The following is a 27649-nucleotide window of genomic DNA, read 5'->3' on the forward strand; positions in this document are numbered from 1 at the left end:
GAGAATTAAGGTGTATGTTAAGGATATTAAATATTCTAAGAGTGGGAAGAGCTTCCTGAAGTGCTAGGAGAGAAATGATCAGAAGAAAAAGGAAGCCAAAGGAAAAAGCACCTGGTTTCAACTGAAGGGTCAGCCTGCCTCACCAGAGAGATAGCTTTGTAAGAACCAGTAATAAAGAACCTGAAGTATCGGAACCAATCTCCTATGAATGTATGGCATAAAAAATAAGATCTTTGGATTATAAGATATATTATATGTACATATATATATATGTATATATATACAAGATAAATATATACAAGATATGCCATATATACATATATACAAGATATATAGATATATAATATATATATAAGAAAAGAAAAACAGATTGATCCTCCAATCTAGCCACTGATGTTTATGTCCTAACCTGATTTTACTTTTCAGAATTAGTGCCATTCGATACATCAGAATGCATCAACCAGGTAGGGAGTGATCTGCTTCTCTGAGGTTTTTAAATTTTTATTTTTTCCTTTTCTTTTTGGTAATGTTATGATGTATTAGCATTTTCTTTAGTCAATTATTCCATCAACAAGCCCTAAGTACCTACTCTGTGCCCACGGAGATAACCTAATACTAAATGTATCAGGGTGACCAAGACTATGGGAAGGTAGAGTAACTGAGGTCAGAGGATCACAGATTTAGAGCCAGAAGGGATCTTGGAGGTCATGTAGTCCAAACTCCTCATTATAAATGAAAAAAAAAAATTAAGCCCACAGAGGTGAAGTGACTTGTGGCTGAGCCAGGATTCAAACCCAGGTCTGCTGATTCCTAATCTGGCAATTTTTCCAATGTCACATAAAATGTGTGAATTCCCAAATAACTTAGCAAATAATTTTAGGGTCTCTTCAAAGTCTCTTAAATCCCCAGTTTCAAGGTTCACAACTAATAATGATCTTTGGAATATTGGCTTTTCAACATTTCCCTAAGATAGGGGAAAAAATGCCAACTAATTCAAAATTTCCATTTAATGAAAAATATTAAAGGATTGGTGAAATACTCACTTTAAACCATTTTATTCAATAGCATTGGCATATTTCTGGAAATATCTTGAAGATTTTATTCAGTTACTAGAGTCAAAACTTTTTTTTAATCTTTTTAAATAAATTTTTAAACTTATTATTTATTAACATTTATTTTTTAAATTTTTTTGACTTTTGAATTTTGTCCCTTTTACTTATTGAGAAGGCAAGAAATGTGATATCAATTATACATTTGAAATCATGCAAAATATATTTTCAAACTGATAGGCATCCCCGCGATTTCACCACAAAAAGAACTGTTATAAATATAAATTTTTTATGTATACTTCTTTTTCTTTTTTTTTCTATTTCTTTGAGATATAGACCTAGTAGTGGTATTGCTAGGTCAAAAGGTATGCGCAGTTTTATGGCCCTTTGGGCATATTTTCAAATTGTTTTACAGAATGGTTGGATTCATTCACAATTCCACCAACAGTGCAATAGTGTCCCAATTTTTCCACATCTCCTCCAACACTTGTCACTTTCTCTTTCTGTCATATTAGCCAATCTGACAAGTGTGAGGTAATACCTCAGAGTTGTTTTAATTTACATTTCTCTAATCAATAGTGATTTAGAGCATTTTTTTCATATAACTATAGATAGCTTTAATTTCTTCTACTGAAAATTACCTATTCATATCTTTAGACATTTATCAAATGAAGAATGACTCACATTTTTATAAATTTGACTCCATTTTCTATATATTTGATAGCTGAGTCTTTTATCAGAGAAACTTGCGATAAAATTTTTTCCCATTTTTTTACTTTCCTTCTAATCTTGGCTGCATTGGATTTTTTTTTTTTGTGAAAAACAATTTAAGTTAATGTAATCAAAATTATCCATTTTACATCTCATGATCCTCTCTATCTCTTATTCAGTCATAGATCTGACAGGTAAAATTTCTCATGCCCACCTAATTTGTTTATGATATCACCCTTTATTCCTAAATCGTTTATCCATTTTGACCTTATTTTGGTATATAGTGTGAGTTTTTGGTCTATGCCTAGCTTCTGCCCAACTGCTTTCCAGTTTTCCCAGAAATTTTGTTAGCACTTTGACACTACTAGTATATTCATCCTTAAAGTTAGAAATGAAAATGCGGCAGCATCACAGTCTAAAACCATTAGTCAGAGGACAGTTTCAGCTTTGATATGAGGCCTTTCTATTATATAATTGCACCTTCTAATTTTAAAACAAATCCAGAACATAACTTGCAACTTGGAAACCTCAAGGTCAGATTTCCATTGCTATTGAAAGGTGAAATTAACTTGATCGCCACATTGTCTCATCAGAGTTTCCAAGTGGCAGTCATCAACTGAGTGTTATGCTTTTGATTATATTTAAGACAATTATTTTAGTGGGGCTTTTTTAGAGTTGGCAAGAGAATAAGAAACATTTTTATATCACAGTTTCTTTTAAAAATTAATGAAGGATAATAACGTCTTGCTGGATCATCTTCTATCAACTTAACTTCCATATTTTGCTTTATTATTTTAAATTAATTAATGTCAGATCTAGTCATGGAACAATGTCAGTGTGAAAGTGCTCTGCAGCAGATTAATGGCAGTAAAATCTCCTATAAAATATATTTGAAGAACATAAAGGAAAAAATAAGAATAATTATAATGTATTTATGTTTCTAGCCCAATAATTTAGAACACATTTTAATTGTTATTGTTTTCCACAATGCTAAATCAAAACATACTTTCAAGGGAATGTTAACCCACATAAGGACTTGAAGTCATCTGCATTTCCTCAGCCTGCTTTCTTAAAGTTTGAGTGGTCAGGGATAATTTGTGAAATCAAAAGAGATGGGGGCTCCCTAACTCAGTCAGAATGCCAGTACATCAGGTTCTATGTATCCTATAGTAAAATGGCCAATCAGATCAGTCCAATTAAACCAAATGTAGAATTGTTTTCAGAGCTAAAATCCTTTCCAAATATTAGACTGTCGAATCTGATAATATTAAATAAAGCCATGGGGAAAAAAAAGAAATACTTTCAAAGTACCTCTATGCATATCAATAATTATTGATAACACTTGAATAATTTTCTTTTTTTTACAGTTTGTAGAAAAAGTTCCTTTTTATATATTCAAGGTAGAATAAAGTCCATGTAACCTTTCTAATGCCATGAGGTCATTTAGCTTATGATGATGTTTCCGGCATGTTCATGAAGAGAGCCTGAATCAAGCAGGAGCATAACAGTACCTGTATACGCATGCATTCTGAAATAGACTTAGAAGTGCTACCAATTTTTGTTTCATAGGAAATAAGGCAGGCAGGGTAGGGGAATGGTGCTTGGACAAAACAAATACTCACACCCTTGGATCAAACATTAATCTGCCACAGAGCACTTTTGATCTGACATCATCCCATGATTAGACCTGATATTAACACAGGGAAGTACTGACCAACTTCTCTGGCTTGAAGCATATAGAATACTGGGGAGGAAACACATGCTTAGTGAAGTTCAGCCAGCAAGAAAGGCTACAAGGAAATGATGACAGCCAATAGGTAAGTGAGGCTAGTTAAGGAGAGAAATCACGATATGGGTGAAAATAGAGGGGGACTACACGTGGTTGAGCTAAAAGTGGGAAAGATGAGAGTGATCATTTTCTAAGTATAACTAGAGTGGAGCTATCAGAATTTTGCTAAAGGTAGAAGGGGGAAGAAATTTGTTTCCATGTGGACATGCTTCCTCTTAGCAATGGAGGAAGCCATTACTGCCATCCTGGCATTCTGTGGTCCTCCCCTAGCCTGTCACTTAGCATGAACCTGCTCCCTCATGAGATTCTACCTCTCACCTTTGTCTAGGGTCCTTTTATTGCATTATCTTTCCCTTGGGTCAGTCTTCAACCTTTACCTCCTACAAGGGCAAAGGCAGGTATCTGGGGAAATGGGCCAACTCCTTTCCCAGACAACTGAACTCACGAGTTAAATTCCCTCCTTCCCCTCCAACACCATGCCCTTCCCCTTCTGCTGCATTATCTGCAGTACCACCACACTCCACTCCAACCTGCCCCATTGCAATGCCTCCCTTATTGCCCCATCCCCTATCCTAGGGTGAAAGAACTTCTAAGTATGGCTATAGAACAATGAGTAGCTGGAAACAGAAGAATACATGAATAAAAAAGGATTTATGAAGCTCTTACTAAGTACCAAGAACTGTGCTAAGCAGTAGAATGGGAATGAGAGCTGGACTATAAAGGGTTGTTTACTTTCCAGGGGAAAAGAGTGAAAAGAAATTGATGCAGAATGGGTCTTGGAAAAGGCAGTTAAAATGAGCAAAGTATGGTAGAAGTCAGGAGCAGCAGTACTTCCAAAACAGGGTTGGTACGTGAGAAACCAATGAATATATGGTTTGGTTGAGCCCCTGAAGCTCTGCTTACAAGAAGGGGACTGCCAGGAATATCTCAGCTCCAAATCGGGTAAATTTCTTGATTCTTAAAGCCAAATCTTCTGAGTTGGAGTCAATAGTCAATGAACACTTATTAACCACCTACAATATGCCAGGCATTGTGCTAAGCACTGGGGATACAAATAGAAATAAAGAGTACTTGCTCAAAAAGGATGGGGAAAATAACACTCAAAAAAGGAAAGTGAAAAGCTGGTGGGTGGGGCTGATGGGAGGGACTAAAGAAGGTATCAAGTACTAGGGCATGTTGGAAAAATCCAAAGTCCAAAAACAACGTAGCTGGTGGGAAATGGGAAGAAGACTGCACTGGGGCACTTCCTTAAATGAAGGTCCAGGAGCATATAACTCTGACCCCTGGTCAGAGAGTCCAATCAAAGGGGCAAAGGGTATGGATGAGAAGAGAATATCAAGGTTTATTTAATCTTGCAAGTAAATGGGATTTGTCAGTGATAAATTTCCTGGGGAAGGCATAATGGAGAAATCCAAAAGCAAAGCAGCTGGTGAGAAATGGGAAGCAATGGAATATCTCTAGGCAAATGAGAATATATACAACATAATTTTTTGGTGGGAGTGGGGGGATCCCATGTAGCAGGTGAAATCAACTAATGTAGGAGGTAAACCTTGAGATGAGTTTTGAAGGAAACTAGGGATTCTAAAAGGAAGTGATGAAGGAGAACCTGTGAAAAAAACAAGATGGTAGATGGAATGTCACATGTGAAAAATAGCATGGGGCCCAGTTTGGCTTCTGTGAAGAGGAGTAATGTATATAAGGCTGGAAAGGTAAGTTGGGTCAGGTTGTGAGGACTTTACATAACAAACAAAGGTATTTATATTTGATCCTCAAAGTATTAAGGAATTGCTCCAGTTAATTGAGCAAACATATTCAGACAGGCCTGAGCTTTAGGAAAATCACTTGAGCAGCTATGTGAAGGACTGACTAGAGAAGGAGACTGAGGCAATGAGGCCAACTAGGATTTTATTATAAAAATAAATTGACTCTGTATAGGGTTCCCAAACTCCTGGAAAGTTGGACCCTGAAGTTGATAGGTGGCAGGCTCCACTTTGTTGTTTGTCCTTTCTTTACAAAGAGGATCAATGACACCATGAGGCCATATCTTCACTCATGTGGTAATTGGATTTAAGTGAGACAGAGTTGCACAAAATCACTAGTCTTGCTCTGTCTTCCAGAGTCATCAAATTCTAGTGCAAAGACAAAAGTTAAGACAACTGGCAATGGCCTGGATTGCAGTGAATGACCTTGGTGTCTTTGATGTTTGGCCAAGCTCTAAGCCCTCACAGTCCCTGCTTCAGCCATTTTCATGGCTTTTGGAACAAATTGTTCTCATCCATCCATTCCACTGGGGGGCAGGTGGAGTCTTCACATGCTTGAGATAAACATCCCCCTAATTCAGTAACTGACTTGAGGTCTGTCAGTTACTCTCAACCTGGTTTAACCTATCTGCCGAGAGAGTTTACTGGGTATGGCTGCTACACATGCTACAGCTTCTTGGGGCTACAGGTGAGAGTTGAGTGCCAGGTAGACACCAAAGGTGATTGAGTAGCCCTAAAAAGGGCTTGGCAAGCCCTCACACCAGAGATGTTAGTCTTCTTTGGACATCCCATATACCCCTTGCTCCACCTCAGACTGAAGGGAAAAGAGGCATAGCTTCCAAGCTTTGGATGGAATATCATGGCAGACTTCTTTGCTGTCCACCATGGAAAGCTATACAATGTACATTTACATCATTGGGTTCCATATATGATTGGATAATACTACCCCCTACTAATGGCATTACTTTAAGGATCTACAAGTTCATCCATGTGAATATGCTTTCCATTGAAGCAGATCACAAATATGGATGGAGTAAAGGGAAGGGAAGGGAAATGAAGAGAAAGGAAAAGGAAAAAGAAAAAGTGAAGGGAGAAAGGAAAGGAGGGAAAAACATTTCTAAAAACTTAGCATTTTCCAGGCTCTATGCTAAGTGCATGCGCATGCGCACGCACACACACACACACACACACACACACAACAAACACCTGCCCTCAAGAAGCTTACATTATAGTCAGGGAGACCACACAGGTAAAAAAATTTTGGCTAGAGAAGGGCATTTTGGGTGGGGCAGTCACAGAGATGTTGAATTGATCCATACAACTAAGGAGTAGCAGATTTTCTTCAATTGCTGCTGAAAAATACATCACCACATGGTTTGTACCTCTTCTGACTCAGCCAGACTGGTCTTCAGACACCATGTATATGACATCACCAGGCCCATGCTCCAAAACTTTTCACCTTTTAGAACTTGTCACAGAGAGCTTGTGCTCTGTCTGCAATAACCAAAGGTCACATCTCCATTAGTATGAAACATTCAAATAGGACTTTATTGGATGTCTTCAGTGACATGGTAATAACTGTTTAATTTAATCTGAGTAATCTCATAACCTATCTGTTGCAATCATTGTTTCCTCTCAAAGAGAAGACCTCTATCAACCTCTGGCTTTTGATTCCTACAGTTAGCCAAAAATGGAAATGTAAAATGACATGAGAGATTCACAGGGGATGGTCGAGATAAACGTCCTACTCTGATGGTAAACAAACAAAAACAACATTGAAAGGACCCTTGATATAAATATCATATAATTTCATATATTGACCATCATTCCATTCCCAATTTTAGTTGTTATAAATTATCTTTTTAAAACGCCTAGCTCAAGAACAGGGAATTCTTTCAGGATGAAAGTACAACTGAGGCAAGAATAAAGGCAGAAGATGGGTTTAAAATCCATAAATAGTCCTAATCCATAAATTTGGATTTTAATCTCCAAACTTAATTTCTATGGATCTTGATTTATAAGATTACATTGTGCCATTGAAACAAAATTTCTATAAGGGAAATTATTTATGTTGGAAATATCTATGATTTCTAAAGCTACGCAAGTCTTAAGAAATGAAGTTCCTAATTACAGCAGTAAATTAAGAAACACTGAATTGTTTGCCATAGAGATTTTTCTCAAATCTCTTACTACAAAATAAAAAAAGAGAGAGAGAGAGTCTGTCCTATTATAAGTAAAATATATCTATGGACCTATTCCTACACACGCGCGCGCGCACACACACACACACACACACACACACACACACACACACAGAGCCCTTTTTACTTTACACAGCCTTTTACCTAGGGAAAAACAACAAATATATACCACTTTAGAAGATCTAAATCTCTTACAAGACCTTAGTTGAGAATTTTTTACAGTGATTCTTTCTGTAGTCAGAATGGAATAAACAGATCAAAGTGACGTTGCCTGTCTGTACATTCAATAATAATTCCTAGTTGCCAAGGCTCAATCAATCCTGCAGTGATCCCCAGACAATCCTACTGACCAAAGAGGACTGGCTATAGTCATCTCAAATATAATGGCTGACCTTGCATTTTTGTTTACTGCAAAATCTGAACAATATCAATGCCTCATAGCAGGAACTAGATGACTCTGGAATCTCAAAGGCTTTATTAGCAAATCATAAATGCTAGCAGGCTTTTGCAAGCCGGAAAGGCTTCAAACAAGGGGATAGGCATAGATTATATGCCTGTGGTCCAAAGGGCTAACCTAGCTAAGTTAAAAGAGCCTCATCGCTGAATTGACCATAACAATTTTGGCCACAAGTAATTTATTTTTTGGCTAGGCAATGAGGTTAAGTGACTTGCTCAGGGTCACACAGCTAGTAAGTGTTATGTGTTTGATGTCGGATTTGAAGGTCCTCCTGAATCCACTCTATCCACTGTGCCACCTAGCTGCCCTGCAAGTAACTTTTAAAAACTGAGTTACACAGAGGTTGTTATCTACAAGAGTGGAGAGATTTCACACACTGATGAAATGATAGCTCTTTGAAATACCAAAACAGTGAAGCAAACTTATTAGGGAGTATTAATTCACACTTTTTGAAAGCAGATGCTCCCACTCAATGAAAACATTTTAAACACATTTTTGCAGTAGTCATTGTTCAGTTGTGTCTGACTCTTCATGATCCCATTTGGCGTTTTCTTGGCTAAGATACTGGAGCGGTTTGCCATTTCTTTCTGCAGCTCATTTTACAGATGAGGAAACTAAGGCAAACAGGATTAAGTGACTTTCCCAGGGTCACACATCTAGTAAGTATCTGTGGCCAGACTTGAACCCAGGAAGATGAGTCTTCTGACTCCAGGTCCAGCACTCCATCCACTGTGCCACCTAGCTTTTAAGCATATTAACACCTACAAACTGAGAAAATAAAGTAAAGCATTCATCCCAGCATATAGCAGTAGTTTCATAAATGTTTGTTGATTTATCTGGTCAGTGCAGAGAGCAATTTACACAAGATCCATTTCAGGCTTTAATCCACTCACCTGGATCCCAGAATCATGTCATATTTTCACTTTACTTACTGTAATATTTAGGAAGCGATTGTGAAGAACAGGACAATGTGCTGGGACCTGGGAACCTAAAATGTGCCTTTTATGGGTATTCATCCCTTTCTCTTTCCTCATACAAACCATTCTAAATCATATTGTTGCTATTATTATTATTATTATTATTATTATTATTATTGAATAGTATTACTACTATTGTTATTGTTCCTTTGAAATCTGGAACATTTTAGCAGAAAATGGACATAAGTTTATTTTTTCATTTATATTTCTGACGACCCATTTTAAAAACATCATCTTACAAACCAAATCACTTTACATTGTTCCATTAAGGCTAATAACACATTAAATTGTTTGGTTCCCTTTGCCTTTTTGATAAAGTTGGCCTTTTCTAAGATATGCACAATGTCTTCCCTTTAGGAATTTGGTGAGATTTATTTCTAGCTCAAAAGGTGACATGGAAGTAACACATGCAATCAAGTGGCCTCTAGTTGTGGTTTTCTAAATAGTTGCGTGGTCTTGGGCAAGTCATTTCCCCTTTTTGGCCTTCAGTTTCCCCATCTCAAAAATAGGAGCATGAGCTACGATCCTATCTAATTCTATGATTCTCTGACTCTATTCCTGAAAAAATCAACCAATAAAAGAAGATTAAGTTACAAAGTTATAAAAATTGGTACATCACTAAAAACCTCAATATTTATGTACTTGTGGCTGTTAATCTTAATTTATTTTACAATGCCACAGTGATAACTAAGTGGTACAGTCTATAATACTAGAGTCAGGAAGACTTGACTTCAATTATGGCCTTGGCTATGTGACCCCGAGTGAATCAGTTTCCTCAACGGTAAAATGGGAATGATAATTTGTTGTTCATTCATTTCAAACATGTCTGACTCTTTGTAACCCCGTTTGGGTTTTTCTTGGCAAAGATACTGGAGTGGTTTGCCATTTCCTTCTCCTGCTTCTTTTACAAGGAGGTAACTGAGTCAAACAGGGGTAAGTGACTTGCCCGGGGTCACACAGCTAATAAGTATCTGAGGCCAGATTTGAATTCTGGAAGACGAGTCTTCCCAGCTCTAGGCCAAGCATTCTATCCACTGCGCCACCTCGCTGGAATAATAATAATAGCATCTCTTTTACAGGTTTTCTGTGAAGCTCAAATGAGATATTTGTAAAGTTTTTAGCCCAGTGCCTGGCACATGGTAGGCACTTAATAAATGTTTGTCGTTCCCTTCTTTTCCCTAATGAACAAGGAATTGGCCTTGGAGACAGAATGGCATGGCTTCAGGTCCCATCTCTGACAAATACTGGCTGTTTGACCCCAGACAATATGATAAGATGAAGTTGGAGAGAAGACTACAACCTTCATTGATTGAATTAGTTCCCCTAGAAATTCCTGTATCAATGAAATTGCATATCCTATCCCTGTTCTTAGGGGCAGATTATAGAAAATACAAACTTTGTTTTTGTTTCCTTAGGAGGAGATCTCCCACTCTAGCCTAGACTGCAAGTTCAGGCCTTGGCCCCACTCTGATCAGCAAGGGACTTTTAATTCTGCTTTTTCCAGCTGAGCTGGTTTCACCTTTTCTTGGTGAACCCGTGGCCCCCTGCTTCAAGATGTGTGCGAGGGGGGAGGAGCGTCGTGTTGATGTTGGACTTAGTGCAGACACTAAATTGAGTTGGTCCCGTGCAACTCAGGGGCAGCTTGATGACATAGTACATAGTTGAAATCAGGAAGACCTGAGTTCAAATTCGACCTCAGACACTTCCTAGCTGTGTGACCCTGGGCAAGTCACTTAACCCTGTTTGCCTCAGTTTCCTCACCTGTAAAATGAGCTGGAGAAGGAAATGGCAAACCACTCCAGTAACTTTGCCAAGAAACTCCCAAATGGGGTCATGAAGAGTGGGATATGACTAACCAACAAAAGTGCAACTAAGAACTGAACACAAGAGATCTAGCAGCCTCATTTTTCCTGGCAGCCGCCAGAGATTGCGGGAATATGCTATTATACCCAGCAATACAAACTTTGAAATAACCATTCTGAACCAGGATTTCACCTCCAAAGCACAGCAAATTTGCATCAGTTTAGTTAACAGATGATCAAGAATATGTTTGACCTACTTTTCCAGACTATGTTAATTATTGTTTGACATCTCAAATCCATAACTACACCTGGGCATTTGAGAGCTGTGTCCCACCAATACATGCTCAGAGCCAGCCGAAGTATCCCCTTTCCAGGAACTTACACAGTTCTATTCCACAAAAATATTTACATACCCAGCCCTGCATATAGCCTAGTAACTGCTCAAACGTTTTAGCATTTTCCATTGAATTTTTCAAAAGGATAAACTAATTAGGAGTCCCTTAATGAAATCCATTACAGTCACTTTATTAGAGCAGAATGAATTATCTCAAATGAGATAATGTGTGTAAAGTTCTTTGTAAAATGTAAAGCACTTCTGTGATTATTTGCTGATGGATGCTTGCACAAACACACACATACATACAAACGGAGGTATATATGTAAAGTGAATCTTCTGACCTCCCAGAAGCTATGCCTGGCACAGAGTAGATACCTTTTAAATGTTTCATCACTGGCTGGTATAAAATAGGTCATCAGTTTTCATAAGAATAACAATCAATTAGTAGTACTTTATAAAGTTTGCACAATTTCATATTCATTATCTCATTTGAGCCACAACACCCAGCAATAATACCTTGTACATAAATACTTCTCCTAAATACTTCACTGATGTTAATACTAACAATACCCAAAGTACTGGATAGTAAACACAAAATTCCAGTTTAATTGATAAAGGAGGATCAAGCAACTTATCCAGTTCACACTAATTGTTTAACAAATAGTAGTAATTACCAGACATCATTAAAATAGAAAAAAAAACTCATTGGTGTGAAAAGTTTAGATTTACTTGTGCTCAGGATAGATGACCAAAACAATATTGGTTTTGGAGAAAATGAGTTTTATATATATATATATATATATATATATATATATATATATATATATATATATATATATATATATATATATGTGTGTGTGTGTGTGTGTGTGTGTGTGTGTGTGTGTGTGTGTGTATGTATGTATGTATGTATATATATATATGTGTATATATATGAAGATAGTGTTTATGCAATGGTCTAGAATTAATTGATATTTTGAATAAGTAGTAAAAGTTACCAAGTAATGAAGAGTTGGACACAACTGAACCAAAACAAATTCAGTATTTTTAGGACCCAGGCACAAGAGGGCAAACTAATTTGCAAAAGTTATTATGTTTAAAAAACACAGTTTGGCGGGCAGGTAGGTGGCAAAGTGGATAGAGCACCAGCCCTGAAGTCAGGAGGACCTGAGTTCAAATTCAGCCTCAGACCAAGCACTTGACACTTACTAGCTGTGTGACCCTGGGCAAGTCACTTAACTCCAATTGCCTAATTAAAAAAAAAAAGACAAAAAAGTAGTTTTTTAAGTTAAAAAAAACTTCCAAAATGCAAGATTTCTTTTCTTACAAAATTTCACCGGTTTTGTCCCATTTCCAATAAATTCCTCCCCCCCACTAGCTATGTCTTTTCTTTCCATTGTTGATGATACTCCAAAGTGTCAAGAATATATGAGAATATCTGGGAAGAAATTGATAACTAGCCATAAAAAGTAGAATGAAGCTTAGGTAAGTTTGAGAAGAAAGCAGATTCTGTCTTATGTATCTCCATCTGCCCTGTTCTATACCCACTCACTCTGTTGGAGATTTCATCTTCATATACCTAAGGTAGGGAGAACCCTTTTATTTTTCAGACCCAATCAAAGCCTACTTCCAGATCATTTATACTGAGGCATGGAAGACTATCAAGAACTTAAAGTATTATACCTTCCAGGAGCATTTACATTTTAATAGATGAAAAAGCTAAAGATTAAAGTTACATTTAATGGGGTTTTAGGTATCAGTCAATGGAAGGCAGAGAAATTTCTTAGATACCTGGAACTTTTGGGTATTTTTGAAATCACAACATCACGAACATCCTACTTTGTCTATACATAAATCCTCCCCCATACTTAAAAAAAAATAAACAAATTCCCATGAAAATCTAATGGGGCCAAAATCTAGTCACTGATAACATTATAATATATGAATGTGATGGAATACTACTATGCCATAAGAAAGGATGAAGGGGACAGTTTCAGAGAAAACTGAGAAGACTTGTAAGGCACAGTGAATTGAGCAGAACCAGGAGGATAATTTACATAGTGAAAATAACAATATAAAAGACTTAAGAACTCCCACCAATAATATGATCAATCATGATTCTGGAGAACCAATGCTGAAAAATGCAACCCATCTCTTGACAGAGAGATGTAGACTCAAAATACAGAATGAATTGGATATTTTTGGATGGCCAATATGGGAATGTTTCACTTTCACTTTGTACACTTGTTACTAGGGTTCTGTTTTTCTTTTTTTTTTTTTTCAGGGGCAGAGAGGAGAAAAATAAATGCTTGCTAATTGGAAAATATCAAAATTCAATTTAAAATAATAAATAAATTATTTCTATGCCCCAGAAATTAGCCTTCCTAGGAATCAGAGATTGTGCTATAAAAAAATGTTGCCAGGGGTAGTGAAGAATTCACCTGAACTAAGTTACCTTTTTCTTCAGCTTTTTCAGGGTTATATAGTCCCACCACCTACAGAGGAGAAAGCTTTCACACACTAAGACTGAATCATTCCCAGTTTTCCATTCTCCATGCTTGGGTTCCCCTCAGTAGGTAATTGTTGACCATAAAAAAAGATCAAAGACAAGTCTTTGAGGCTTGCCTCCTCCTTCTTTCTGTTAGACTCATACTAATATGGTCGGGAGGAGTCAGCTAAATGGTGCAGTAGATAAAGCACCCACCTGGATTCAGGAAGAGCTGAGTTAAAATCCAGCATCACTTAACCTTGTTTGCCTCAGTTTCCTTATTTGTAAAATGAGCTGGAGAAGGAAACAGCAAGCCACTACAGTATCTTTGTTGAGAAAAGCCCAAATGAGGTTATGAAGAGTTGGACACAACTGAACAAAAAACAAATTCAATATTTTTAGGACCCAGGCACAAGAGGGCAAATTAATTGGCAAGACTGAGCAACTTCAATTCCTTGAAACAACTTTATTATCTGCTCTGTGCAAGCAATTGTGCTCTGTGCTAGGGATTCAAAGACAAATACTGAAATATTCCCTGCCCTGGAGGACCTTGTATTCTGTTATCAAAAGGTCCAACAGATGGTTTGAAACAGAAATACAAGCATGTCAACAAAGAAAAATAGAAAAGATAAACTCAGATGGAAAATGCAAAAACCACTTTTCAAAGAAATAACATTAAAATTCTTTATACAATTCTTTGCAACAAAATGGTAAGATTTCTAAAAATATTTCAGAGGTGGGGAATTTTCGGCCTTGAGGCCACAAGTGGCCTTTTAGGTCCTTGGGTATGGCCTTTTAACTAAGTCCAAGTTTTACAGTACAAATCCTTTTATTAAGGGGATTCATCCTGTGAAGTTTGGATTCAGTCAAAGGGCCGTACCTAAGGCCCCAGAGGGCCACATGTGGCCTCGAGGCTGAGGTTCCACTGTCCTATGATACTAAAGCACTACGTATGAAATATGGTAAATTGTTTTATCTACTAATTAAAAGGATCAGAGGACCATTTTCCAGTCTGGCAGCATTTCAAAATCAGTACCCAAACAGGCAGGCCCAAGTCCTAAGTAAAACTGTGAAACACCAAAGATGATCGTTTCTGATTTCTGATTTAGAGAAATAATAAACCGTATTGTTGTAAACTCAGTGTAAGTAGATTAGAGTAAGACAACTGAGATGAGTGCCAGAAGCTACTCATATCATTCTTTTAAATGGAAATTTACCGTCTGCTGCATCACATGGACAAAATACAGAACTATTTTTCACAGCTTGTTCACTGAACAGATTATTGTAGAAAAAAAAAAACTTTTACATTTTCTGCAGATCCCCAAATCTCAGTCAAAAAAACTCTTGGCAATTTTTAGCAGTGAAACAGATTTTACTTTCAGATTGAGATACTCCATTTAGCAGCAGTCAGATGATCTTCCAAATAAATATAGACTCGTTTCACTCTTGATTTCATAAAAAAAAAAGTGTTTTCATAAGGTGTCTTGGAGGAAACTTACACTTCTTTGGCTTTCCCGAGCTAAAGCAAAGAAAAACTAGAAGGTCTAAAATCATAGAGTTCAATGAAAAAACATTCAGCTGAATATGTTACAGATCACACCTGCTTATCATAGAACATCCCCCCCATAATCAAATAAATGAACCTAAAAGTCTTTAGAATTAGCATGAAGGGACAGTAAACTTTTTGCCCTGATGCTCAGCTCTCCTCCAAATATTAACAAACATAACTGTGTGTGTATGGTATAACCAGCGTGCAGCAATATGTCAGCAATCATCTGTCAAGCAAGGAGCCAGTTTTTGGTCATGTTCCTTTGCAAAGGAGCCAAGATGAAGGAGAGGTCATCTCTTTAAATGGCCAAAAAAAATTATATAGATTACAAAATAATTCATAATTTTTTATTAAGTTAGGTACACAAATATTTCCTTGAACTTCCAGGTAGAGAGAAAAGACCATTAGACTTCAAATAAGGAAAGAACAGAGTTCAAATCCTGCTCACAACACTCTATGACCATGGGCAAGTCACTGTACTAAAGGCTTTTTCAATATCATTTGATCCACACAATAAACCTGCAAGGTAGATGTTATTATTAACTAATACAATTGAGGAAACTGAGGCAAATATAGATTAAATTATTTGCCTAGGGTCACCCACCTAGCAAGTATATGAGGCTGGTGTTGAACTCAGGTCTTTCTGCCTCCAGGTCCAGCACTGTATGCCCTGTGCAAACAGTTGCCTCAAGGAGAAGAGATGAGCTCTAAATGTCCAAAGGTCACAACAATACATGTGTTTGCATGCATGTAGGCATGATTCACGTTTCCTCCAACTCCCATCCCCAAAGGTTTGAAAAGGTAAGGCAGAGGGGGAGAGGGAGGGAGGAATGGGAAAGGGGGAAGAGTGGGACACAGGAATAGAGGAGAAAAGAGAGAAGTAGAAAGGGAAGGAAGGGGGAGAGAAAAGAAGATGCACGGAAGTACTGGTGCCAGCCTTAGAACTAACTGTAAAATTTTCCATGGGAACATTTACACCTCTAAAATTGGCAAATGCTACAAATTAGGGGTTAGTCATTTAGGTGATTCTCTAGGCTTAAAGTGATGGATAAAATATTAATAATGCAAATTAAATCTGAAAGTGTGCTATGAATACTTTTGTTTGAGAGCTGGTTGTTAAACATTACCAGTAAACTTCTGGAGAGACTCCTCTTGGAATAGTGGATAGAAAACTGTCTCAAAGTCAGGACAACTTGGGTTCTGGTGCAACCTCTAGTACATGCTGGCTGGAGAATTCTGAACAAGTCACTTAACCTCTCAATGCCAGATAATCACAGATTAGTTTCTTCTTCAGGGTTTTCCTGTGTCAATGAAACCATAGGTCTAATTAAAGGAAAATCCTAACATAATCAAAAAGTCAGATTTATTATAAGTCCTTTCTAAACGGGGGAAAAATTCTCAAAAAACTACATGCAGATCTCCTCTAATTCATTGTATTGTAATTTTGACACTATAAAGTCACTATAAAATCCCTGAAGCACCCAGCTAGTTGTTTTACCACAAGTGAATTTGGGCTATTTCACCTTTCTTGGCCTCAGTTTCCTCATCTGTAAAATGAGAAAGGTTGGTTGATAACCTTAAAGGTTTCTCCTGGTTCTAAACCTGTGATCCCATCAATATCACATTAAGCCCCAAACTCTCAACTTTCAAGAGCCCTCACAATGGATAGAATTCTGGGCCTGGAGTAAAGAAGACCTGAATTCAAATCCAGCCTCACACAGTTACTAGCTGCATGATCCTGGCCAAACCATTTAACCTCTGGTTGCCTCCCTTTCCACTACCATAAAATGTGGATAATGCTAATTATACATACTTCCCAGGTTTTTTGTGAGGATCAAAAGAGACAATACTTATAAATCATTAGCCTGGTGCCTGGCACATAGGAGGTGCTTAACAAATGCTTGTTTCAGTCCCAATGTTTTCTTCATTTGATTTGGGGCTTCTCATTAGGCTCTAGTTCTAGGAACAAAACTTATTTTTACAAGCGGTCATTCTACAAACCCCAATGATCCTTAATATTTCTATGTCCTTCATTCCAAGTTAGTTTTTAAGCCTAGTTAAGTAACTTCTGATTGGTTGGTGAAAGATTAGAATATAGAAACTTAAAAGAGTAATTCAGAGACTGATTAGCAGATAAATATGTGGCAAGGACTGCCTTACTTTTGTCTTTGCTCCTTAGCACTTAACACAGTACCTGGCACTTAGTAGGTATTTAATAAATGCTTGATGACTAACTGATTGGGAAAAAAAATTAATTAGTAGCACAGGTACTGAGGAAAATTCAGTGATTGATTTGGATACATGTAATTAACCAGGCAAATCACAAAAATTTAGCTTTGGAAGGAATCTAAGAGATCTACCCACCTTCTTACTTTGCTAATAAAATTATGCATAGAGAAATTATATGTATTACCCAGATCACACAGCTGAGACTAGAATCCACTTTTACTGACATCTAGTCTGGAGTGCTTTCTACAATACACCACTAGCTATATTCCCCCTTATGCTCTATACTTTTTCACAAAATATGAATTTTAAATATTATTTAATTGCATCTGTGCTTGTTTTTGCATTTGGAGATTACCATTATTACTCTCAAATACATTGTCACAATAATAATAATAACAATAATAATTGACATTTACATAGAATTTTAAACTCTGCAAAGAGCTCTCCATGCACTATTTTATTTGAGCCTGATGACAACCTGATGAGCTCAGTGCTAACTAGCATTATTTTACCCATATTACTGAGAAGAAACTAAGGAATAGAGAAGAAGTGGTTTTCCCAAGGTCATATGGCTAGTAAATATCGGAGGTGTGATTGGATGCCAGCCCTTCCTGAATCCAGGCATAGCACATCATTGTATGGACAGATCCCTTATGTCCACAAATCCAATAGGATTTTCTGGCATCCCTTGTGTCTGTAAATATCAGATGGAGGTTAGCCTTCCCATGATTGATAATTTAGAAAGATGCAGTCCCAATTATGTCTGTTTGTATTTTTTTTCTTTTGTCTAGTAGCATACCTTTAAGAAATCATTTTCTATGATTATTTTTTGACCAGTGAAGTGTTTCATTTCCCAGAAAGCAGACAACTTGTTATTGAATCTGTGCTAATTGGACTTCTTCTCAATAGACAGATTTTCTTCCATACATCGATAGCACAAGTCACCAGAAGGTAGCCAAATAGTTTGAACGACAAATATTTTTGTCCTAGATAAACAAACCATGGTTGCAGAACAACTGAGGATTGAACAATACCTACTATTTTAGTAAGGGACCTGAAAACATCTCTATTCCAATTAAAAATCTAAGAAAAAGAAAAGCAGGCAAAACAGTAATAACCATGTACAGCTCAGAGCCACAGAAGTCCTTTTGTAATTTGTCTGGGGTTGTCCAGCTTCCTTAGAAATATGTATCTGCACTTGAATGCTGATTTCATCTTTCATATGGTTTCAACTCCACCCATGTCCTGATAGGGTATAAAGTCATCAGGCAACCAATTAGTGATACTTTTTTGATTCTTTACTACCCCTCACTCTTCTCAGTTGTTACTGACTTCCCCTCCGGGACCCCTTGTATATCTATATATATATATATATATATATATATATATATATATATATATTATATATGTATATATATATATATACATATATATACACATATATATACATATAAAGTCTTTTATGTTTATAATCAATTCTGCACATTAATTCTAAAGCTCTCATCTATTTGCAATGCCCTTTTAACCTCTTTCTGATCCCTTTTGTACATTTTCTTTAAATGTTTCATTGACCAACTTTTATTTTCTTCCTTTTTTCTGTATAGCTATCATAAGCTTCTTTATCCCCACCATTCTCCTTCTCTGGTTTTCCAAAAATGACCTTACAGTATAACAAATTAGCATAATAAAGCAAAACAAATCCATACACTAACTACGTACAAAATCACATCTCATTCTCCTCTTCTAGCCCATCACTTCTCTGTCAAGAGGTGGTTGGCACACTGTATTAGCAGCCTTCTAGAGTTGTGGTGGGCATCTCAGTGGTACAGTGGAAAGAGTGCTGGCTGGGTCTAGAGTTCAAATCTGGCCTTAGGCACTTAGCTGTGTGGCCCCGGGCAAGTCACTTAACCTTTTTTGCCTCAGTTTCCTTATCTGAACAATGATCTGGAGAAGGAAACAGCAAGTATCCAGTATCTTTGCCAAGAAAATCCCAAATGAGGTCACAAAGAGTCAGACAAGACTGAAAAAAGACTTAACAACAAAAGAATTATGGTTGGTCATTGCACTGAGCAGTGTTTATCTTGTTCAAAGTATGTTTTTTTAATTCAATGTTGTAGACATTGTATGAATTATTCTTGTTTTGCTCATTTCAAACTGAATCATTTTATTCATCTTTCCAAGTTTCTCTAAATTTGTCCTTTTCATCATTCCTAATAATACAATGATATTCCATTACATTTATGTACCATAAATTGTTCAGCCATTTCCCAATTGATGGACACTTCCTTTGTAGCTAGTCCTTTGCTACAATAAAAAGACAAAAAAACAGTGCTGCTATGGGTCTCTTCCCTCTTTCTTTAATTGGGTTGGGTTATATGCCTAGGAAGTGTTATTGCTGGATCAATGAGCATACACCATTGTAAATCATTAGTTTCTTTTTGGATACAGTTATGGGTTGTTTTCCTGAATGCTTCACTCAATCAATAGTTCAATTAAAAGTGCATTCGTGCGTCATTCTATGTTCTCTCCAATAATTTTCATTTCCCTTTTTTCTCATCTTTGCAAATCTGAAGGATATTGTGGAAACTTCAGGGTTGTTTTGATTCAGATTTATATTATTAGTAATTTAAGGCATTTTTAATATGCTTACTAGTCAGCTTACTTTAATCTTTTGAGAATTATCTATTCATATCCTTCCATTGATCTGATAGGGCATGGCTCTTGTTCTTATATATTTGAATCATATAAATGTATATGTATGAATGCATAAACCTATAGATAGGTATGCATATATATTTTTTCATGTACAGGTACATGTATACATACATATGTGTATATATATTTATATTTCTTGAATGTGAGGTCTTTATCAGAGAAATTTAGTGAATTTAGTAACACTTTTACTTCTGTCATAGGAAATTAATTTTGACCTCCCCCTCCAAAAAAATTACAAATTATCCATAGTTAGGCAAAGAAAGAGCAGCAGTATCATAGGGGAGAAATAATAAATGCTACTATCTAAAATCTCTACAACGGAAAAAAAAAGAAGAGAAATCAAATCTCTCCAACTCAATATTCAATTAAAACAGGACTGTCCATGTATTTTCTCATCTAGACATAATTTGAATTTCAACTTTTTTTTCATTATTTTAGAGCTGATAACAATTCATATTTTAGGAAAACCATATCATTTTCCTTTTAAATCCATGAGCAAATTCTATTAAGTTTCATTAAATTTTCAAAGGTCAATATGTTGTTAATTATTTATCTTACTATTCGACAGTGGTGAACAAATATACCACAATTTTTCCATCTTTAAATAATATTTTCATATTTACCTACTATGCAATGTTTGAGTAAAAAAGCTCAATGAATATATAGTTTTAAATAGCTCTCCTTAAAATAAATTAAAGAATTATTCTCAACGAATAGAGTTTTCTGATCTCAAAAAAGATATCTTTACTTAGTTTTAGTGGAAAAAAAGACATGGAAATAATAATATCACATCCAGAATCCACAGTATGCTAGATGGCAAAATGACAAGCACACCAACTCATAACTTTTTTCATATTTAGCAAACTTTTCAATTAGGACTTCTTCCTGGCTATTTAAATATGTTTAAAGTAATGGTTTTCTGTAATTTGTCTTTTTCCTTTGGAAACATACCGTGCTATTGTCAGTTTTAAAAAAGAAGCAATTTTCTGACTTTTCAGATTGAGTAGGTCAAGGAAAAATTACTACTGCTGAAAACCTATAATTAAATAGAAAATGCAGCTGCACTTATGAGAAACTAAAATTAAGTTTAGTCTATTAATACTTGATTCTGAAATGGCATTTGGATTTTCAGGCAAGGTTTCATTTCTAGCCATACCTCACATATACTGGGTCTTTATGTGTCTACTTTTAATAAGTAACATGACAGAATAAAAGAAGAATATAATTTGGGGGTGCTATTTCTAATTGTTTGCTTTAAAATCCTTCAAAATACATTATGGTAGAATTCTTTAAAAATTAAATAATCTTTTAAAACATTTCTCCCTTTTGAAAAAAGTTAAGAATATATATTTAAATGTGAATATGCCCCCCTCAAAATTTAATGAAGTGTTGACAAAAAATATATAGACAGTAACCGTAATGTTTACTTAGTAGAAATCCAGAACTACTTCTAAAAAACACAATCATTTAAGTTTTCTATTTGAATTAATATTGATTCTGTATATTCCCCTTAAATATGAAGTCTGCATCTCTTTCTCTCTCTCTCTCTCTCTCTCTCTCTCTCTCTCTCTCTCTCTCTCTCTCTCTCTCTTTTGGTCTTGCTATACAATACAAAAGTGGTTTGCCAAGAGTAAAACACAATTGTTTGAATTTCTGTGATTATAGGATCAGTTTTCTGAACACAGATCCGGTCTGAATTATCTGAAGGAAATTTCCTGGTCTCTCAATCAGGTTACAGTTAAAGAGTTAAAATATTTTGTATAAACATGAATGCAACAAATAAATACAGCCATTTAGAACAATTTGAGAAGTCATAATATTTATCACTGTTTAATTTTAATAGTGCATTTTCACAAATGAAGATAAACACCCTTTAACCTCTCTTACAAAACTCTTGGATTGAAATCTGAATAACATTTACATAAAATTAGGTATAATGTGAAAGCCTTCTTCAGGCAAATATATGAGCACTGAAAATTTATTTTTTTGCTTTGAAATAGTAATAATCTTTGTGTTAGAAACTGAATCTGGGTAAAAGGGTCTCAGGAGATCCTTAAATGTTTTTGTTTTTATTCTCTACATCTTCAAAAATGAAGGCTCTAATTTTCTTAAACATTTATGAGTTTTTAGATATATTTTGAAAATATAATGACTGGTTAATACAAAACCAAAATGGACTAAAAGTTGTAATTGGGAAAAAGAATTCTATTTGAGAGAAAATAATATTTAAAATTTCCTGGGAGAAAATGATAGCTCTCCTTTTTCTTTTCTGTTTTAGGATTTTCATTTGTTTTGTTGCAGACTATTTCATAAGCATCTTGAAAACTACATTTTAGAGCCCAGATACTACCCTTACTGCGGATTGACGCCATGAAACTGGGTATGTGATGCTAGTGGTTTAATTAATTTGGTTTTGGCTTTATCACAAATCCACTTTTAGGTATTGAACACTTAAAGAGAAAGAATAGCAGAGGGGTCAAAAAAAAGGGACTGAAAATCAGGATAAGTTTTACCATTGTTTTAACCAACTACTTCCTTTTTCCCTCTTTAAGTGAATTCATTGCTCAGGCCTGGGACCTGTTTGTTTGGTCAGTTGTTGTTTTTTTTTTCTTTTTTGGTTAATGTGCTGAGGCTCTGGAATTCTATTTTCCAGATGCCTGTGTCCCACGGAGGGGAGGAAAACTGAGCCATGAAGTTCCTATTTGCATAAAACGCAGAAACATCTGTCACAAGCTTCTTCTTGGTTGAGTTTGGCATCAGGGGAATTGTGCAGTCGATCATCTGCCCTTAACATCAGGTTCTTGTGGAGTCAATGAGAGCCACCAGTGAAGGTGTCCAGGGGCACGAGGATCATTTGCTTGGTTCACAATAGGCATATTTACAATTATATCCTTAACAGGATGATTATATAACAGGCCCTGTCATACACAAAAATTAGCTTAGGCAGAGCAGGAGCACTGTTCTAATTGACACCACTTCTTGGCAAATATGTTTCTTATGAAGGTAATGACAATTTAATCAAACTCATACTTGTATATTTGTCAGGAGCACAAAGGAGAAATGTTTTGTCCAGGGGGACACAGGCATAAGACTTCATTTGGATAGAATTTGGGTTTGGGTCTAACTTTAGAGCCTTGAGATGGGACTATTGTTAAGACCACATCACACACTCAGAAAGCCAAATTGCCTCTGCTGCTGGAGAAGGTTTTTCATTCTACACAATGCAAATGAACTTTAAAAAGATATATAATTAATGCTTTAAAAATGTTTATTTGTCATTTTCTTCACCATGTTAATTTCCTCAAGCCATTCAATTGTACAGTTATAAATTTCAAGCCCTGTGACCAGAATTGTCTAAAAACTTAGCTGGACAGATACATCAACATAGATAAATACATACATTCAAAATGCACAAAGATATATCAGATTGCTTATAGCTATGTTATTTAAAAGGAACATAATCATTTTGGCTGAAATATTACCTTCAAGACCAAAGCAATGACTTCTAGTGATTTTTGAGACACTAGTTTCCAAAATAGAACCATATCTTACCATTTGCTCTAGTCTTACTATTCATTAAATACTCGGTAATAAGTATGATTGAATCGGCTGATTTTTAAAATTACTACCTATTTGTTGTCACCTATTTGATTCCTAGAGATATCTTTCATCTAATCTTGCTCCTTCAGTCTTTGAAAGTAAATTGCACCCAAAAAAAAAATAGACTTGGTAGCCATTTAACAAATTCAGATGTTTAAATACTAACTGTTCTTTTTCTAGCAGACTAGCATAATTGGACCAAAAGTTTCTGTGACGCTGGTCTCAGAACAAGCAGTAATAAGATAGCAGACTTCTTTCAAACTTTTCTGATTCATAAATAATATAGTAGTTTACTAACAGGAAGTTTGTGGGAAGCAACAGTACACAGTCTAGCAATCCATCTGTTATTAGAGAACCCAGAAAAGCTGAATCAGGATCTTAGATGTTTATGATATCAGAGATGCTCATGGAATGTTATTAAAATCATTATTAACAAAAATGGAGTGTTTTACATGTTTAAAGTAAATCCAGACAATTCTAAATTTTATTCAGCTACATGCACGTGGCAGAAGGGACAACATCATTTGCAATCAAATAAAAATTTTAAAAGGCACTGGATTTTAAAAGGATAGTTATTCAATGTTCATGCTGAAATGGAGACGCATTTCTTACCTACTATTAAGTTACTGAACAATTCAAAAAGATCATAATCAGGCTAGTTTAAAATAGCTACTAGTTTCAGCAGTACATCCTTATAGTTTAAAATCAAAAGAAAGCATTTTGTTACTATGGCTAATGCATGCTATCTGTGATGCAATTTCTGCCTTTGATACCTATAGTTAGAACAGTCAAAGTTTCAATGCCTTCCCCACACCTTCTGAGTGGCTAAAATCAGAGCCTTTCTTAAGAACGTACGTTTGGGCGTTTTGGTTTTGTGCTGCTGTTATTCTTATAGGTAATCTTCCAAAGTCTGACTGCAGCTTGAGAGCAGCTTAATTAAGATAAAATACTGGAAAGGACAGGTGATGGCCAAGTGAGGGTTATTACCTAAGAATCATAATACTGAGACCTCTTTTGTTTCAGATTTTCCCTGGATGAGACCAGGTTATTTTTCCTTTTATGAGTATTTGTACAAGGCATTATAATAGTTCATTCTGTTGTAACAAGGTGCACAATCCCAGCCAAGCCTGTCTTCCAAGCCAGCCAAAGGACAGGCTTCAAGCCCTCTGAAACAATGGCAACCTAACAATTCCTAAACATTTCAAATGTAGCTGCAGTTCATACTTACTTTGAAATATGATGATCTGAGACATTCTATCATAAGACCCATAATCAACTAGAAATATACCCTGACCCTTATGTAAAAATCAACTCTGCCTAACCTAACTTAAAAGAGGGATCTAAAATGTTTGGGTATCTATGCCGGCATTAAGGTAAATAGGTTACAATTTGGAGACAAAATATCTGATCCCTATTCATCTCAGGTTTCATTTTTGCTTAGGAGTATTTTCATTGACTCTTCACTGCAAGCATGTACAGGGGTATGTGGGGGGTAGGGGGGAAGTCTCTACATAATCATGCCTTTGATCCATTCAGGAGTGTGGAGAGGTCCTCTTATGATGCCTGGCTGGGTCCAGCATTTCTGCCCTCACTATTCCCCCAAACTCAAGGCTAGGTTAGCCTTTTCTGCTAGCATTTACAATAGTGCCATCTTCTGGCTTTCTGAATGAGGTAACTTCTATAGTCATTAACTTCTGTCAAACCACTGGAAAGTCCATTATTTAAAGGATTGTTATAAGGTTCTGACCCAGGATCCCACTTATCTTTTGTGGGGGGGTGGGGAGGTGTGGAAGTAAGTATGAGACTACAAGGTAGTGGGTAATGCTAATCATCAGTCTTCCCCTACCTGTATGCCTCCAGAGTAGGGGACTCACTTTGGAAGAGACCTTTGAGATCACTTAGTCTAACTCCTAGATTTTTATATGGGGTGATTTCTTCATCTCTGTGGACAAAGAATCCTAGAATCATAGGTTTGGAAAGGACTTTAGACTGCCTAGGTTTTACAATGAATAGTGTCTAATCTGCCATCAGTAAGATCCAAGTTCAAATTTTGCCTTCAACACTCAATTGCTGTGTAACCCTGGTCAACGCACGTGATGTTTCTAAACTTCAGTTTCCTCAGTTGTAAAATGGGGACTCTCTCACAGGATGGTTGTGAGGATCATACAAGATGACACAGGTAAAGTGCTTTCCAAACTTCATAGTTCTATATAAATGCTACCAATTGTTATTATTATCAGGTCCCTTTTCACCACAGAAATGTATTCTTCACCATCCCTGACAAGAACTTATCCAGAATCTGCTTGAACACACCAAAAGTTCACTGCCTCAGGAGACTGCCCATAGTCTCAGCACATCTCTCTAATAGTTGGAAGAAAACTCTCCTAATCTCCCTTAATTATCTTAAACTGATTCTCTCTCTCTCTCTCTCTCTCTCTCTCTCTCTCTCTCTCTCTCTCTCTCTCTCTCTCTCTCTCGGTGTGTCTATCTGTCTCTTTCTCTGTCTCTGTCACTCTGTCTCTCCATCTCTTTCTGTCTCTTTCTCTCTCTGTCTCTGTGTCTCTGTCTGTCTCTGTATCTTTCCCTCTCTCTCCATTTTTTCTCTCTCTGTGACTCTGTCTCTCCTAGTGTGATTCTGTCTTTCCTAGTGTCTCTCTTCCTCCATCCTCTCTCTCTCTTTCCTGGAAAAGGTCTCTTTCATTTCTCCTTTCCTTTGCTTTTGATCTTCATACTTTAATCTTAGGCTTCACCTTTTTTATTGTGCTAGGTTTATATTCTGAATGTTTCTTGTACTGCTTGGTCTTTTCCCCACTAAGTTTAATTTCATTCCTGTGATACTTGTGCTTCTTCCTCCATCCCCAATTTCTTATTCTAGTTTCCTTTGTTTGATTTCATCCTTTATTTTTTTTATTCTGTTGTCTCTTTTTCTTGAGGTTCATTTTTTTTCAACTAACTCTTCTCAATGTTCCTCATTTCAGTTGTCATTATATTTTCCTGAAATTGACCTAACTCTCCTGATTAGTATAATTTATGTGAATGTCCCCTTTCTCCTTCAAAATTTCTCTAGAAATAAAACAATAATGGCTACAAGCAAATACAGGAAAGGCTAAATCTTTTAATGACATTCAGCAACAGATAAATATCCAAAATAGCAATGGCTCTTTCAAGCTTTCAATATGTATTTCATAGCAATACAGTTAAACACCAAATGATGTAATGTAGGAGAAATGGTACCAAATGGTAGTATACAAGAAAACTACTTTGCCCTTGCTGTCGTTTCTAACAATCATCATGGTAGGAGTAGTGCAGGGAATATGAAGCATTCAATAAATACTGGAGAAATGGGTGGTTGAATGTGTTTTAAAGAGGCAAAGCCAGATTGCCAACTATTCAGGTTGGAACCCAGACACAGCATGATGTGGCAAGTGCACGAAATAAAGACACTTTGTCAAGATGAGCTCATGCAACATAGAAAATTTCAAACAAAAATGCAAAGAGGGTATTAGAGCTTTCCTTCTTTTGAGAACAAGTTTTGTTTGTTTATTTGTCTTAATAACAGCACGCAGCAAATATTTGAAAGGAGGCTATATAGGTAATGGCAGAGGAAGTAGAAAACAAAAAGACAAGGAAAAGTGAGCTGGCAAGTAGGGTGGGGTGAAATGTCATGAGGGGGGAGGCTTGGGGGAACTTAAGCTGAGGGGAATGATGTATGCATAGGTAGAAGCCAGTAAGGGCTAAAGCATGAACTCAGGTGATAGAATTATTTGAGCATGAGAGAGGATGAAAATTTTGGTCTAAAGGAAATTAATTGAAATAATTATCTTTCTTCAGGTTTCCTGAATCACCAGACAAGCCAACAAGGTTAATGAATCTTTCCTGAACCCGAAGGGTGGCAAAATAAGGGCAAAATAAAAAACAGTGGACCAGAGTACTCATGTTGGCAAAGGAATTAGGCAATAAGCTAGAAAACTTGACATACATCCTA

At 36.2% G+C, this 27649-nt stretch overlaps 1 long non-coding RNA gene across 1 annotated transcript; it reads left to right on the forward strand.

Moving 5' to 3' along the window:
* On the forward strand, positions 1-27649 carry LOC110213241 (uncharacterized). Its single transcript, XR_002325939.1, has 4 exons — positions 1-158; positions 427-464; positions 22343-22444; positions 27496-27649. It is a non-coding gene; the product is annotated as an uncharacterized LOC110213241 (long non-coding RNA).

This window comes from Phascolarctos cinereus, unplaced genomic scaffold (genome assembly GCF_003287225.1).
Source record: "Phascolarctos cinereus isolate Bilbo 61053 unplaced genomic scaffold, phaCin_HiC Scaffold_726;HRSCAF=1367, whole genome shotgun sequence".
NCBI classification, from domain to species: domain Eukaryota; kingdom Metazoa; phylum Chordata; class Mammalia; order Diprotodontia; family Phascolarctidae; genus Phascolarctos; species Phascolarctos cinereus.